Source organism: Spermophilus citellus (genome assembly GCF_964194105.1).
Source record: "Spermophilus citellus genome assembly, chromosome: 17".
NCBI classification, from domain to species: domain Eukaryota; kingdom Metazoa; phylum Chordata; class Mammalia; order Rodentia; family Sciuridae; genus Spermophilus; species Spermophilus citellus.
Genome location: NC_138199.1, coordinates 55,015,114 through 55,033,174, shown reverse-complemented (window position 1 = coordinate 55,033,174; position 18,061 = coordinate 55,015,114).

Sequence of the window (18,061 nt, the reverse complement as noted above, 5' to 3'; positions counted from 1 at the left end):
CCCCATTGTTTGGAAAACACAGTTAAAAACCAGGGCCTAGAGGTCTGCTTTTGTAGATTTTCTATAGGTCTCAGGATAGATAGAAACTGGTTTCCACATCCTAAGTGGGTTGATTCCTCCTTCTGGGAGAGTGAGGGCTAAGGAGGGACTCCCCCCACTTGAGGCCCTGGGCAGGTGCTTTTTACCTGTTCTTCCACACTCACCCCCATCCCACAAGCCAGCTGTCTAGTTCAGATAGTTATTCAGACTCCCCCTTCTTATTGATCTGACTTTTGCTTTTCCTACCCCAAACCCCAGCCTTCCCTCCTGAAAAGTTTTCTATTGTTAAAAATTCTTTGTCCTTTTAGAGGATCCTTTAAGATCCAGTTCAGAATGGGCCCCCAAAATTTTCCAAGACAAAATTTTTCTGTATATCCCCCCAAAATGAATTCTGGTGTTGCCTCAGTGGGACCTGGAGATGCCAACTTTTAGATTATTCTAGAAGCTGCCAACTTCTAGATGATGATGATGATGATGATGATGATGATGATGATGATGATTAAGGGCATTGGAATCCTGATTTGGGCTGGATTCTGGAAGAGTTGTCCTGGGTGCTGTGGTGCACACATTTGGGAAGCCCAGCCTGAGCTCCTGCCACTTCAGAGATGAGTTTTCCCTTCTGTAGTCTCTGCCCACTGGAGCAGCATCCTTCCTCTAGATCACCTTTCTCATCTCTAAATTTAAACTTTGGGGGCCCCTGACTTTCTGGAATCTGAAATAGCTTTGGAACTCTAACTGCAATTAAAGGAGGGGGGGCTGGGATTGTGGCTGGGATTGTGGCTCAGCGGATGAGCACTCGCCTAGCACACGCTAGGCCCTGGGTTCGATCCTCAGCACCACATAAAAATAAATAAGTAAATGAAATAAAGGGTTTGTGTCCAACTACAACTAAAATATAATAAATATATTTTTTTTTAATTTTTAAAAAGGCCAGATTCACATGAACACATTATTTTGCATAAAAGTTCAGGAAGCTTCTGTACCACCTGGCTGTGCCTTCTCCCCACCTACTCTGACCCCCAAGCTAGTCCCACAGTTTCTAATTACCTCTGTGACACAAAGGGGATCAGAGAGAGGAAACTATTGTGACTAAAAACAAGGATCATCCCTAAGCCAGATTATTCACTCAATGGAATCATATTCCTCACTCAGGTAACAAATTATCAAGATGCAACAGGATGGAATGAATGTGCAATGCATTTGTGCCTGAGGGGGAGAAAAAAGAGGAATACAGAGCCAGATAAACCAACCATATTTGGAGAGAGCCTGGGCATGAGGCAGGACCTGCAGGGAGCACTTGTGCAAATTTCCTAATCTCTGAGTCCCAAGACCTCATTGGTACCTGCCAGGCAAGATTGTGGTGAGGGGGCTGGGGTTGTGGCTCAGTGGTAGAGCACTTGCCTACCATGTGTGAGGCACTGGGTTCGGATCCTCAGCACCACATATACATAAATAAATAAAATAAAGATCTAACAATAACTAATAAAAATATTTTTTTTTAAAAAAGATTGTGGTGAGGATTAAGTTGGGCCCTGCACAGACAGAACCAGTGCATAGTAGAAGTTCAATAAATTGTAGCAACCATATTCAGTGACCCACGAGGCTGAGGCAGGAGGATCACAAGTCTGAGGCCAACCCAAGCAACTTAACAGTACCCTGTCTCAAAATTTGGGGGATGTAGCTCAGAGATAAATTTTTCCCGAGTTCAATCCCCAGTACTACTACTACTATTACTACTACTACTACTACTACTAATAATAATAATAATAATAGGAAAAGAAAGAAAAATAAAATGGGGGCTGGGGATGTGGCTTAGTGGTAGATACCTCTGGGTTAAACCCCCGGTACCACAAAACAAATAAGTAAATAAATTCTAGCAGTTTTCCAACTACTTAGGATAAATTCCTGAAAAGCAGAATCACTGGATCAAAGGATACTTTTTTTTTTTTTTTTTTTTTTTTTGAGGGCTTTGTAACCTATTGTAACCAGTAGTTTTAACAGAGTAGAATGTTTCCTGTGTTCCCAAGTTTTTTCTCTGACTCTGGATGCCAGCCCAGGGTCTCAAATCTCCTCAGGGTGGTGGTAGGCAGCATTTGTCTCCCTCTTTTTCCTCTGATTAGGACAGAAATGTCTTACTCGCCTGAGTGACCAGACGCACACGCTGGTGGGCCTCACCAACAGGCTTTGAAGCTGGCTAATTAGGGCTAGGACTGTCACAGCTGGCTTCCCCTGCACCTCCCCCTGCCCCTCCTGCCCATCCCTAGCCTCACAGCCTGAGAGGCCTCCCCAGCTGCCTTGCCTTCCCCTGCAGTCTTGTGGCTCCTCTAAGCCATCTGGGAAGGCCCCAGAATTTGAGTCCCTAAAGGACTGAGGCAAAGCAACAAGATGAACAAGAAGTGACTTGGGACAGGGAATAAGCTCGTGGACTGTTGGGTTTGCCAGTGGCCCAGGAAGCCCTCATTGCCCGTGAGGGCTGGAGAGGAGCCGGCCCAGGCTGGGGGCTGAGTCCTGGGCCCTTTGTTTGGACGCCAAAGCTTTCTCAAGGCTCCAGCCTCCCAACCTGGCCCTTATAATTAGCCCCAATCAGAGTGTTTATGTAGGGGCCTAGTGCGGAACTCAGAGCCCCGTGATTTCATTCCAAACCTACAGGGAGGAAAGGGAGGGAAAGGGATTTGTATGGGGGCAAGCAAAAGGGAGGATAGAAAAGATATGAAGGAGACCTAGACGAGGGAGAGAGGAGGAGATCTGAGAGGGGAAGACAATCGCGTTCCCTTCCACCATGGCAGGGGTCAGGACCACCCGACCCCCAAAGTAGCTGACACCCCAGCTTCTGATCCTGGGCCAGGTCTTCCTGCCTTCTGGGCAGGCTCTGTGGGTGGGTGGGCTTATGCCAATCGGAAATGGCTTGTATATAATTAACCAACTAATCACCACTTCAGCCCTGTGGAAGGGGAGGGTACAGACCAAAGCCATGGCTCCCCCAGCAAATTCCTGTCTCCCCATTTACCTTCCTCTCCCTGGGGCTTGAGTGAGCCAGATTCTGCAGCTGCTTAGGTTAGTAGACTCAAGGGTGGCAGGAAAGGATTCAGGAAGGGAGGTGGGTATTCTTATCTCAGGCCTCCTGGGGAAATGTGACAGAAGAGAGTGGACAGGCTGTGGCTGGTGGGGACAGTGGGAACTTGGGTGGGAAGGCTGGAGTGAGGATTCCCAGTCATTGTTCCCATGTGGCACTGGGTGTGTCCCAAATTCAATTAGCATTTCTCTCTGGTCTAGTCCTCCCTAGGAACTCTCTGGGGTAGATGTGGCTTGTAGAGAATTCTGTTTTTTTTTTTTTTTTTTTTTTTTTTTTTTTTTAAAGAGAGAGTGAGAGAGGAGAGAGAGAGAGAGAATTTTTAATATTTATTTATTTTTTTAGTTCTCGGCGGACACAACATCTTTGTTGGTATGTGGTGCTGAGGATCGAAACCGGGCCGCACGCATGCCAGGCGAGCACGCTACCACTTGAGCCACATCCCCAGCCCCTTGTAGAGAATTCTGTGTACAGGGTTTAGTGTCCTGTGCCAAGGGGGTTGAGGGCACAGTGTGGAGTCTGAGCTCATAAAACCCTTGCTTCAAATTCTGCCAGGCCAGACAAGGCTGGAGGATTCAGCTCTTACCTAGCAGGCAGGAGGCCCTGGGTTCAATCTCTAGCATAGAAAGAAGCCGGGCCTGGTGGCGCAAACCTGTAAGCCACTGGGAAGTGGCTCAGGAGGCTGAGACAGGAGAATCACAAGTTCAAAGCCAGCCTCAGCAATGGTGAGGCACTAAGCCACTCAGTGAGACCCTGTCTCTAAATAAAATACAAAAATAAGGCCAGGGATGTGGCTCAGTGGTCATGTGCCCCTGAGTTCAGTCCCCAGCACTACTTTCGCCCCAAAAATGAATGAAAGAAAGGAAGGAAGGAAAGAAAGGGAAAAGAAATCCTACCAGGCCTCCAGGGAGCATCCAGACATTCCCTCCCTTAGCACATGAAACACCATCTGGATCTTACATTGTCAGACTAACCAAGCTCCATAGCTTTGTACCACACTCTTCCTATGACCTGAGGTCCTTCCCTTCTTCTAGGCTACATATTAACTACCAACACCTCAGAACTTACCTCAGGTCAGATGGCCCCTCCACAGAGAGCTTTACCACTGTCCAATCCTCTGACACTCTTTGTCCCCACAAATGTGTTCTTATTTGTCACATCACATCACATTGTTATTTATTTACCTCCTTTCTTAAGTGTTCCCTCCTTGAGGTGTGTTTGGTGTGACTTTTATCTCTATATCTCAGAGGCCAGCAAGATGCCCAAGAGCCCAGCACAGTGGCACAAGCCTGCAATCCCAGCAGCTCAGGAGAATGAGGCAAGAGGATCACAAGTTCGAGGCCAACCTCAGTAACAGCGGGGGGGGGGGGGGGGGGGGGGCAAGCAACTTAGCGAGACTTTATCTCAAAAAAGGGGGAAGGCATGAGATGTGGCTCAGTGATTAAGTACCCCTGGGTTTAATCCCTGGTACCAAGAAAAAAAAAAGTCCAACATCAGATTTTTGGAACCAGCTGCCTGGGCTAGAATCCTGCCTCAGCTACTTGCTAACTGCTGACCTTGAGCAAGTTAATGAAACTTTCTTTGCATCATCTGTAAATGAGAATTGCAATTTCCTTGCAACTAGAGTGAGTAATAAACAAACTAATTCAAGCAAAGTGCTTGAAATAGTGCCTGGCACATAGTAAGTACTTAATAAATGCCAGTTAAGCTTATTCATTCATGTGTTGGATCAGTGGATGTGAGTTTTTTAGAACTGAACCCAGGGTCTCTTGCATGCTAGGCAAGCACTCTGCCTATGAGTTAAATGCCTAGCCCTAGGATGTATATTTGGTACTTATGAATCAGACAGTTGCTAAACTCTAGAGCTGCATAAATCCAGTTTCTTCCTGCCCACATGCATTTGACAATCAAGTTTGTTCAATGAATGAGTGGATACATATTATGTGGCTCTTGTGGGATTATCACATATTTTGTTAAGCAAACTCATCCAAATATTTGAGACTGTGCCCAGATCAAATACGGAAGTATTAGAGTTCAGAACACACCACCCCAAAATATGACTATAGGATATCAAAATGTGCTACTCCAAAATGTACTGTTTTGTTTGAGACAGGGTTTTGCTAAATTGCTTAGACTGGCCTTGAATTTGCAATCTTCCTTCTCAACCTTCCCAAGTTATTGGGATTACAAATGTATGCCTGGCTATACCAAAATGTACTTCTTTGTCATATTTTGAACTATTTATTCTGGAGAAACTACAGACACAGAAGTAACTCTGAGAAACTGTACTTTTATGAAATAAACCTATCTCTGTGAAGGAAATCTGTATTAGTAAAATATTTGAATCAGGCATAGGGCTATTGGGACATAACTTTTATTACCTAAAAAACTCACATCCACTGATCCAACACATGAATGAATAAGCTTAACTGGCATTTATTAAGTACTTACTAAGAGATTTTATCTGCATCATAATACCACATATACTTACATTACCATCAGTTCCTCCTCTTAGCCTCCCATCACTTGTGTCCTCACCCAGAAAGATTGGGCTGGGCATATAGCTCAGTTGGTATAGTGCTTGCCTTGTACTGGGTTAGATCCCCAGCACCATTAAAAAACAAAAAACAAAAAACAAAAAAAAAAAAAAAAAAAAAAAACCCAAGGTCCTTTTTCTTTTTTGGAGTTCAGGGTACTACATAAACTTCAATCATCTGACCTTCATGTTTAGTGGGACTTCCTTTTATATGTATGTAATTAAATACAATTTTTTCCCATTAATCTGTTTTATGTTCCATTTAATTCATAGCCCAGTCAAGGAATTAGAAAGGTAGAGGGAAGGTATTTTTTGCTCCCTTATCAAATCATGCTACATCTGTTTGAATCATATCAAACAAGCAACAAAACTGGGGACAATCCTTTATGAACCTGCAGTATGTGATGGTGTTAAGAACAAGTGGAAAAATGTGGTCAGGATGGAGAATTCTGCACACCTTTAGCCCAATCTTCACTGCTGCTAATGAGAATGTTACAAAAAATTTTCTACAAGGCAGAATAATTATTCTCATCCAAATACACAATAAACATGTCAAAATTTCACTTAACTCATTAATTAATGAAGGAGCCAATTCAAGGGGGAACTCAAAAAGCAGAGATATATTTAGGTAATCGGGAAGGTTGAAATAAGAGCCAGGTGCTATGGTGTGTGCCTATAATCCCAGTGGCTAAGGAGGCTGGGGCAGGAGATGGCAAGTTGGAGACCAGCCACAGCAAATTAATAAGGCCCTAAGCAACTTAGCAAGATTCTATCTTCAAAAAATAAAAATAAAAAGGACTGTGATGTGGCTCAGTGGTTAAGCAAACCTGGATTCAATCCCCAGTACCCTCCCCAAAAAATTGTATTTAATTACATACATATAAAAGGAAGTCCCACTAAACATGAAGGTCAGTACGTGCCCTGGATTCAGCTCCTAACACCTAAAAAGTAAATAAATAAATAAATAAATAAAATAAAAAGAGCGCTAAAATAAATTTGCTTAATAGATGCAAAATTACATACTATCAATAAACTTTTTTGTTTGTTTGTTTTAGGTGGACACAATATCTTTACTTATTTTTATGTGGTGCTGAGGATCGAACCCAGTGCCTCATGCATGCTAGGCAAGCACTCTATGACTAAGCCACAACCCCAGCTGCCACAGTCCGGCTGCCAGGCGCCATTCTGACTTGTTTACAGACCCTAACACCCAGCCTTTCAGTTTTTCTTGACAAGAAGTTAGGAGCTTAGGTTTCTCAACATGTCAAGTGCCACTCCTTCCAACCAAAGAGCTTTAGTTCCAGTAGGGAGCCCAACACCATCCAGAAAGCTGGAAATCTTCCAGTCATCCTCAGTCTTCCCATCTTTCCCTGCCCCTAGCATGTGAAACGCCATCTGGATCTTACATTTAAGGAGATTGAAACTTATCCTCCTTTGCCTTCTTCTTTCCCACCCCACAATCACATTCCCCTTCAATCATGTAGTCAACACATTCTCCCCTATGCATGGTCACCACCATTTATTGAATACTGTCTATCAGACACTATGCATTCACAGCATCAGTTAATGTTCAAATTAACTTGAAATGAGGGTTCTCTTCACCTCTAATTATAACAAATTAAAGTTCATAGAAGTGTTGTTCCAAGGGCATCAGACTAGCAAAGGCCTTCAGACTTTTAACAACTATACCACAAGTACCAAATGAGGTAATTTCTCATGCCAACTGTAATGAATTGGGTAGCCGTCTAGAGTACTGTGTTGAGATGGATTCTGAGGCATCCTCTTGGATGTAGTGGGAAATAGTGCTGGGATCTATTAGTGATGTCTGACATGGTCACAGAATTAAATAAATAAATATAAGAATTTGAAATTATGCCAGATATTTGTTAGGCTAGCTTATCCTCTACAGTCTTGCACATCATCTGATTTTTTTTTTTTTGTACCAGAGATTGAACTCAGGGGTGCTCAACCACTGAGACTGAGCCACATCCCCAGCCTCATTTTGTATTTTATTTAGAGATAGAATCTCATTGATTTGCTTAGTGCCTCACTTTTGCTGAGGCTAGCTTTGAACTCAACGATCTTCCTGCCTCAGCCTCAGCCTCCTGAGCAGTGGGGATTACAGGCATGCACCACCATCTGATCATTTTTTAACGACTGATGGTTGGTGGCAATGTTTCTGGATCATAATGCCAGTTTTCTAAGTCTTTGCTACTCAGAATGTGATTCCAATAGCCTTGTGCCCCATCCCTTCCTTCAGACAGCATCATCATTTGGAAACTAGAAAAGCATAATATTTTCTAGAAAAGCATAATATTTGGTCTGACCTCAACCCTACAGAATCAGAAACTATGCTTTAACAAGTTTCAAAGGGGATTTGTTTGCACACTCAAATGTGAAGATACTAGTTCCGGGAACTTCTTTTTTCAACTGAACTTATCCCTTCCTTAGCAACCAGACTCATCTCCTTCCAGGAAGCTTCTAGTTCAGGCCCAGGTAAGTATTCCTGACAGACCCTAATGCTCACTAGCAGAACCAGGGACATTTATAGACTCAATTGAGGCCTGGGGATGTTAAGACATCCTTTTCCATGCTGGAAAAACCTTGCAGAATTCTTCAGCTTTTCCCATTAGAGGTGTGAGGGACTGTGGGTTTGCTGGCTGAACCTCTGCAGCTCAGCACCTGTTTGGGGAGACTTCACAGAGCCTTTCTGGGGCCTCCAGAATCCAGCCTGAACTTCCTACCCCAACTTTTGAGACCTTTGCTTCTTCTCATAGGGGCCCCGGGAGAGGTGAATGGTGCAGAGAAGTAGTTGCTGAACTGCTGAACGTGGGAGCACAGCAGCTCATTGGACCAGTACTTCAACCAGCGGGTGCTGAGCATTGTTCTGTGCCTGCACTAGAAACATGGCAGTAAATGTGTATGATGGCTGCTTTTTTTTTCCCCCTCCTGGTGCTGGGGATTAAACTCTTCTTGTGTGCTAAACAAGCACTTTACCACTGAGCTACAACCCAGCCTCTGACCCCTGCTCTTCAGGACAGTGGGCATATAGACATATCATTTTTATGATCATGTGATACAAAAGGTAGACAGGGGAGTTGCTAGGAAAAAAGAGGAGAGAGGGACATTCCACTTGGAAGGAACAGCATGCCACAGACTTGAAAGAATGGAAGGACATGTCACAGGGAACCACAGGGAGAAGAGAGCCTGCCTGGGACATAGAACAAGTGTGGAGAAGAGTGTGGTAAGGCTGATGAGGGTGAGGATTTGAGCTGATCCCCAGCAAAATTTCAATCTCACGCTGGCTTCCTTGGCCTGCAGCACTCCTGCCCGCTCTCAATACAGGATCTCATTTCTGTCCTACCTTAAGCCAATCAGATCCAGGAGACAGTTACATACACACACAACCCAGAGAACGTGTCAAAGTCAAATATTAGCAGGTTTTGCATCTATGCCCTCTTTTTCAGTCAATGACTGACTGGAGTCAGATCTCCTTGTCTACACCAATAGAAGGAAAAATGTTCACTGAGGGGGGTGTAGCTCAGTTGGTAGAGGGCTTGCCTCACATGCACAAGGCCCTGGGTTCAATCCCCAGCACCAAAAAAAAAAAAAAAAAAAAAAAAAAAAAAAAAAAAAAACAAACTGAATTAACTTCCTGGAAAAAGAAGTACTAAGAAAGACTTTTGGTATCCCTGAACTAAGAAATGGTGAGAGCTACAAACTTGGTTACACATGTACATCAGATCTTATGCAACTGTACCTGTGTGTTTGGATATGAATGTCTGTGTGTGTACATGTGCATGTCTCTCTCTTTCTTTTTTCTTTTTGGCAGTGCTGGGGATTGAACCCAGGGCATTGTGCATGGGAGGCAAACACTCTACCAACTGAGCCATATCCCCAGCCCCACATGTGCATATCTCCAAGGAAAGCATTGCATCAGGCATCTTGAAATCTCAGGAAATAGAATTCTCTAACAATTCCTTGTCAGAGAAAGAGGGAGACATTGTTTCGTTTTTTCATCTAGAATTCATGTGGGGTAAACTTCTTCCAGGAGTCAAAAAGTAAACTGGCTTTAGTACATCAAGTCCTTTGACACTCCTCTATTGACAGTTGGGGGTCTATGTCTCCTTGCCTTGACTGTGGACTACTTTGATTGAATATGGTTAAAGCGACACTATGTGACATCCACATCTGGGTCATGAAAGCCCATGCAGCCTCAGCCTTATTCCTTGTATTCCTCCCACTTCAATTTATCTGAGCTGACAGGTAAGAAGTTAGACTACCATGAGGCCACCATGCTGGAGAGGTCACAGATAGGTGCTCTGGCTGATAGATCTAACTGAGCTCAGACCCATTAACACATCAGACAGGTGGGTGAAACCACCCTGAATCCTCCAGATCAACCCATAGAACAGTTGAATATCATTGAGTGTCCTCAGCAACACCAGATAGAATGAAGAATCATCCAGCCAAGCCAGGTCCAAATTCCTGGTCCATAGAATTCTGAGATACTATCAAAATGATAATTATAAACTACTAAGTCTCAGAGAACGTTGTCATGGAGGAATAGATAACTAAAAGAAATGGTATTAATAATTATTAAGTTTATGTATCTGGCACTGTTCTAAGGGTTTGTCTTATATTAACTAATTTTTTCCTCAGAAGAGGATATAGAAGCCAGAGAAGTTAAGCAATTTTGTAAGGGTGATCACTTGGGCTTGGACAGAGGCAGTCTGATGCCAGAGCCCAGATTCTTTTTCTTTTTTCCCTTGCCATGCTAAGGATCAGACCCAGGATCTAAAAAAGAAAAAAAAAAACCAGGATTTTGCACGTTAGGCAAATGCTCTACCACTAAACTACATCCTCACTCCAAATCCTAGACTCTTTATCCTTACCTTAAACAATAGAATAGCAGGGATTAAAAAGATCTTAAGATGTTGTGTCCGCCGAGAACTAAAAAATAAATATTAAAAATTCTCTCTCTCTCTCCTCTCTCTCTCCTCTCTCACTCTCTCTTTAAAAAAAAAAAAGATCTTAAAAACCACAGAACTGAACTCCTTTATATTATACATAAAGAGGAGGGGGAATGGGAACAGGAAGGACAGTAGAATGAATCAGACGTACTTTCTTATGTTCATATGTGAATACACGACTGGTGTAACTCCCCAACAGGTACAACCACAAGAATGGGAATTTATACTCCATGTATGTATAGTATTCAAAATACATTCTACTTTCATGTATAACTAAAAAGAACAAAAAGAAGAAGAGGAGGAGGAGAAAAAAATCAGATCCAAGAGGATTAAATGAATAGCATCATGTCTCACAGTCTCTGTGTTAAGTCAGAATCAGACCCTAAGTTTATTGACTTTCAGTTTACAGGAAAAATAGAATAGAACATTCTTCTATCTCAAAACCTCCTTCTTCTGGAACACCATACTTACTTCCTCATGTCCTGGGTTCACCATACCAGTAATCTTGGGTTTAATCTCTGCCATTTTGTACATCTACAGATGACTAGCTTCTCAGGACTAATGGATGTGTACATACACACACATACACACACACACACATATCCAGGTTAATCAGAGCTGGGTAGAATTCCTGCTGATCCCATATCAAGGATCAAAATTTTTGCTTCCAAAGATATCCATCTGGCTTAAGGTCCTGTGTGAGGAATTTCTCTTGTCTTTCTTCTTTTCCATTCTTTCCTTATGTCATTTAAAGTGGAAAAACTATATGACTCCATGTGGTAGGCAGCTTCAAAGTTGGCCTCCAGTGATCCCCGCTTCCTGGTATTCATGTGCTTGTGTAATCCCCTCCCTCTGTGGTAAAGGATTAGGCCTGCAACACCCACGTGAGTGAGCTTGGAAGCAGATTCCTTTCTCCCTGCTTGTCTGGTGAAGTCTTCAGATGAGACTGCAACCCCAGGTGGCAGCTTAACTGCATGAGATGCATTGGGCCAAGGGCACCTACCTAAGCTCCGCAACATTTCATGACCCACAGAAAATGCAAGAAAATGTGGTGCAGTTTGTTTGTTGCTTGCTTTGTTTTTGTTACTTTTTGCAGTACTGGGATGGAGCCCCAGGGTCTTCTGAATCCCAGGCAAATGCTTTCCACCTCAACCTCAACTCCTTTCTACTGTGTGTGGATGGTGCTAGGGATCAAACCCAGGGCCTTCTGTATGCAAGGCAAGCACTCTACCAACTGAGCTATATCCCCAGTCCCCTTTTTCTTTCTTATTGTGACATAGCATTGAAGAAAATGCATAAAGCACACTTTAATTTTAAATACAGATTAGTGGATTTTTACATGTGTCTAGACTCAAGTAAACACTACCTAAATCAAGATACAGGACATTTTCTTCCTGTATCCTTCCAGTGAGTATGGCTCTAGAGGTGACTCCCTGTTCTGACTTCTATCACTATAAATTAATTTTGCCTGTTATAGAACTTTTAGAATGGAATCATATAATATGCCCCCTTTTGTATCTAATATCTAAGGTCAGTTAGATTCATCTACCTGGTGGAATCCTGACCACATAATTAATTAATTAATTAATTTTCTTTTTTGTATGTGTGTGGTGGTGGTTTAAACCAGGGTATTCTACCTCTGAGCTACACCTCCAGCCTTCCTTTTTTTGTTTGTTTGTTTGTTTGTTTAGTCTTGCTACATTACTGAGGGTCCCAGGCTGGCCTCTGTCTTGTGACCTCCCTGTCTCAACCTGGAATTGTAGGCATATGTCACCATAACTGGTCTGGCCACATATTTTCTTTCTTTCTTTCTTTCTTTCTTTCTTTCTTTCTTTCTTTCTTTCTTTCTTTCTTTCTTTCTTTCTTTCTTTCTCTATTTTTTTCATGTGGTACAGGGGAATACAACCAAGGCCTCATACATGTTAAGCAAGCCTCTACCACTGAACTGTATCCCCAGCCCCTGCATAATTTCTTACAGTAAAAACTCCCCCACTAGCCAGGTGCAGTAGTGCATGTTTGTAATCCCAGTGACTCAGGAGGCTGATACAGAAGGATCACAAATTCAAGGCCAGCCTTGGCAACTTAACAAGACCCTGTGTCAAAACAAAAAATTAAAAAGGGTTGGGGATGTAGTTCAGTGGCAAAGCACCCCTGGGTTCAATTGCCAGTACCAACCCACCAACCAACCAACCAACCAACCAACAAAAACATCCTCTCCCCTCTTCATGATCCAAGATTAGTTTCCTGAGCTGTTCCAGTTTTAAATTGAATTCTCTTCCCTTTACTTCCCTTGCTTTTATTCTTCCCTTTCTTTCTCTATTAGTATGTAGTAAGTACCTTTGCACAGGTGCTAGGGAAATAGTGTGAGCAATACAGACTTGGTTCCTGCCCTGCTGCAAGTGTGTGTGCACAGGGAAGAACCAGCAATCACAAGAGATCCAGATGAGTACAATGTAAGATGTACCAGGGATTCGATGAGAATTTGTATGAGATGAGTCAAATCCCAATTTTATGGGCCATGAAACACTTCCTGGAGGAAAGGACATCTATGCTGAGACCTGAAGGGTGAATAGGGTTGTGAGCACTCATCTGTGAAAAAGTTGTAAGGCAGGAGAATAAAAGGATACTTTCAAGAAACTGCAAGAAGTTCAGAGAAGTTCTACTTGGCTGAAACACAGAGGCCAAAGTTGGGAAAAGTCTTTGGTAAGGCCAGGTGGGGCAAGATTTTGAAGAGCCATGTGAGCTCCATTAAGGAGTTTGTGTTAGTCAGCTTTCTATTACTATAACAAATCCCTGAGATAATCAATTTATAAAGAGAAAAAGTTGGTAGAGCATGGTGGTACATGCCTATAATCCCAGAGATTCAGGAGACTAAAGGAAGAGGATGGTAAATTTGAGGCCAACCCCAGCAACTTAGTGACAATCTGTCTCAAAATAAAAAAATGATAAAAAGGGCTGAAGATATGGTTCTGTGATAAAGTGTCCCTGGGTTCAATCCCCAGTACCGCCAGAGAGAGAGAGAGAGAGAGAGAGAGAGAGAGAGAGAGAGAAAGAGAGAGAGAGAAGTTTGGCTCATAAGTTTAGAGATTTGGGGGCATGATGGATTGACCCTGTTGCTTTTGGGTCGGTGGAGACGCAGCATGTCATGGCAGGAAGCACTTGATGGAGCAATGCCACTCACCTCATGCCTGGGATGTAAAAGAAAAGGAAGAAGAAAGGGGTCATTGTCCCACTATCACCTTCAAGCACACACCTCCAATGACTTGAAGACCTCCCACTAGGCCCCACCTCTTAAAGGTTTTGCTGCCTCCTAATAGCACCAGGCTGAGAACCAAGCCTCTAACACATGGGCTTTGGGAAATGCTTAAGAACCAATTCATTGCCAAGTCCAAACTTTATCCTAGGAGTCATAGTCTATATCATGATTTTTTTTCTTTTTCTTTCTTTCTTTTTCTTTTTTTAGTAAGAGAATGACACAATGAGGATTTGGCTTATTTTATTTATTATTACATTTGATTTTGATTTTCAGTCAATTTTTAAAGGTATTTTACTTTCTGGAAAGGTGTACACATGATATACAAGTGCCCGGCTCTCCTTGGGTGTGGCTTTTAGAATTGATTACCCTGGCCACTAGGTGGAAAGAAACCTGGTAAGGAAGCAAGGGTAGAAACAGAAGTTTCAGGAAGCTTTTCAGCATTCCAAGTAAGAAAGGATGGTAGCCACTGTGTGAAAAATTTGAGAGACATCTAGGGCAGGTGAATTGGAGAACTCTAGTACTGAACTGACATGGGGTATGAGAGAAAAGGGATAAGGACTATACCCCAGGGAAGAAGATACCACCTTTCAATGAGCCAAAGGGAAGCAAAAGGGGAGCAGAGTTAGGGAGTATGGTAGGTGGTCTGCAAAGATCCCACCAGCAATGCCTTCCCCTTGAGCAAATGCTGGTCCTTTAATCTATTTTCCAATACCTTGAATTGGTGTGGCTTTATGAATAACTTTGACCAATAACATGCAGCCAAAGTGATACCTTGACAGTTCAGGTCTAGGCCTGGAAGCTTCTACTTTGGCCTTCTTGGAAGCCAGCCACTATGTAAAAAGTCCAGTCATCATGGAGGAGAGAAAGTTTCCATAAGAGAGGGAGAGGGAGCTGGGGATGTAGTTCAGTGGCAGAGCACATGCCTAGCATGTATGAGGCCTTGGGTTTGATCCCTGGCACTGCAAAAAAAAAAAAAAAAAAAAAAAAAAAAAAAAAAAAGAGAGAGAGAGAGAGAGAGGGAGGGAGGGAGAGAGAAGGGAAGAGACACTCTGTTGAATGAGACTATGAAGGGAAAGAGAATTCTGGACACTCGTATCTCTTCCAGTGGAAGTAATTTTTTTTTCTGACTTCATACTCCTGGGGGAAAATGTTTTTTTCTTTGCATTCCTGTTTCTAACACAGGGCTAAATACAAAGTAGCTGTTAACTACATGCCAGATTCATGCTAAATGAGGCTCACTTGGATAGTGTCCTAAATGGGGTCTAATTCCTGAGTTCTTGTCCTCACACAAATCCTTTGGTTTCTCCATTTAGGCAAAGGTCTCACTTTACTCCCTTCTTCCAACTCTGGAGCTGGTCCCTAGCTGGGTGTGGAGTGGGAGATAGAGGTATATAGATAGTACTGCTGAAGTCACTGGGCTCAAGCCCCACAAGAGAGCCATCCTTCTGTGCCTCCATGGAGAGTGGCAGGGGCAATGGAAGCAGGTGATGTGACTCGCAGGGCAATGTGATTGATGGGGACAGACTTGCAGAGGTCTGTCTGCATTCCTCAGCAGGGGCTGAGGAGGGGCCTGATGTGTTTGTTGTACTTCCAGGAAGGAGAGAGGGTGACTGACCCCATGCTCTTTGACTGAATAATTCTCTACTCCCCTAACTTAGGGTGACCACCAGGAGATCTGCCAGTTGAAATAATTTACCTTTTTTTCCCCTTCATGTCGTAGAGTACCCGGCCTGCCTATAGGTTGGGGCTCCCAAAGTCAGGATCCATATCTTTCCTCTGTATTTCTCCCTCAGGGCCAGGAAAACCAGGGACCCTCCACATGCTTCCTATTGATTACTCTTGGTGACCCCTTCAGAGCCCCTATTATTTATTGATTGATTGATTTTGTACCAGGGATTGAACCCAGGGGCAATTAACCACCAAGCCACATCCCCAGCCCTTTTTTATATTTTATTTAGAGACAGTATCTCGCTAAGCTGTCCAGGGAATCCCTAAATTGCTGAGGCTGGTTTTGAACTCTCAATCCTCCTGCCTCAGCCTCCAGAGCCGCTGGAATTACAGGCATGCATCACCCCACCTGGCTATAGCCGTGTTTCCTGAAGGGATAGAGCATCTTCATTGTCCCCCCAGCACAACTCCTATCACACTAGAATCTAAGAAGGGACTCAGGAGAGGCCCTTGTCCAACTTTCTTATATTCAAGGTAAGGGAAACTGAGGTCCAGGTCAGGGAAGTGGCATGTCCCAAGGTGCCAGCTGACTCCTGGAATTGCTGAGGCCAGGACCCACATGTCTGAGCTCCCAAAACAGTGCCCTCTACTCCTGCACAGCCCCCTTCAGGGCTCTCCCTCACCGACTTCCCTTCTCTTCTTACCATCCTTTCTCTTCCCAGCTTCTAACATGCTCTGTGGCAGGGACACTTCCATTTTGGGGGAGGGTGGGCAGCTGGCAGTCTTTCTGAAACTCACGGCATGGAATTCCTGAACTCCAGAGGCTGGCACACACAAGGGCACACATGTACCCATCCACTCCAAACACCATTGAGCTGCTCATGCTTGGTGGGTAAGACGTGTACACGGGACAATCCCACACCTGGTTAGGGACTCCCATGCTCTCCACCAGTCCCCCTACTCGGATGGACCCTGGCACAAACCCAAGTGCCAGGGCTCCTCATCTGGCCTCAGCCCTGGGTTTCCACAGCTGGCAGAACTAAGGACAGCTGAATGACCCCTTCTGGCTCTGGATCCAGAGGTGAGAAAAAGGAGACTGGTTCACAGCCCTCCTCAACGTGAGCAACATTTGTCCACTTAGGACTGTCACCACTGGGTCTTTACAGGTCCCTCCCTGGGTGGATAAGTGGCAGGAAAGAAATAGGACCCCAACTTTCTTCTTTTTGCTCCCTGTAGCACCCTTCCCCCTTCTTGATAAGAACCTGTTTGAACAAGTTCCTGCCAGGCTCTAAGTTCCTAGGAGACACAGCTGGATCTCTGAAAACACAATGGAGATGTTTATCTTCTCTCCCAGCCCTGCCCTGTTATTCCTGCTGGGCAGTGCCAGCCAGGGCACTATCTGATGAGAAAAATTAGGATAGACTGAACCGGCCTGGTACCTACTAACAGGCCAAGCGCCTGCCACAGTCTTGGGGGAAGAGAGAGCCTGAAGGGGAGGTGCAGATGGGGCAGGAACAGAGATGTCCCTTAGAGTTTGATTCCTCTCTTCCTCACCCCACCCCCAGCCCCAGCCATTCCAATGTCCCCCATCTCTGGAAAAGCTGAATTGGGATTCGATCCCCAAGCCAGTTGCCTGAGTTCCGGAGCAGCTGTCCCAGGCTTGGGGGGAGGGGTCCAGGAATGCTGGGGCTGAGGCCTGGGCCGCCCCAGACAGAGCCGGCTCTGAATTCTGGGAATGTTTGTGCAGCTGGAGCCCATTAGGGGAGGGAGCCGGGCGCTTATTAATCCCAGCCTTGTTCCCCGGGAGGGGCCAGGGCCCTGCACACGAGTGGAGGGGGAGGGGGCTCTGCTATGGGAGGCCAGCCCCCAGCTCTCAGCCCCCTGCTTGGTTGTGTCTCAGACAACCAGCTTAGAGATCTGGGTACCTCCCCCACCCCCACACCTCACTTGCCGGTTGCCCTTCTGTGTGGGGACATGTGTATCCACATTCTCAGGGAGCAGAGTGTAGAGGTGAGGTGCTGTGGTCTGGTGCGGTCTCATGTGAGCAGAATACCAGGGACATAGTGAGGTCTGACCTGGACAGGCAGGAGTGCCAGTGGTCCTGAGCGAGTGCCATACTTGCCCCTCAGGAGTGCTTGCTGGCTGGCCCCCTGGCTGGTGGGAGAAAAGTAGACCACAATTTTGTTGCCCTAAGTATCTGAATGTTTTCACAAAGAAGCTGAGGCCAGAGTATGGAGGCAGGGCCCCTGTGTACAACCTTGAGGGTCACCTCCTGCACCAACTCCAGGGAATGCCATTTACTGAGACTGCAGCGTAAGGGGCACTTCCAAGGTTTGTGCAGTGTACAGCCTGCTCCTCTCCACACAGTGTTCTGGAGTGTAGTCTGGGATTTGAGGGCCTGGGTTTGGTTATGAGCTGGCTCTGCTGTAAGTGGTACAAAACAAAAAAGGCCTCGTGTGGTGTTCAGCTCCAGTGGCTAGCTCTGGGGCCTGGGATCCAATTCTTAACCTCCCTGAGCC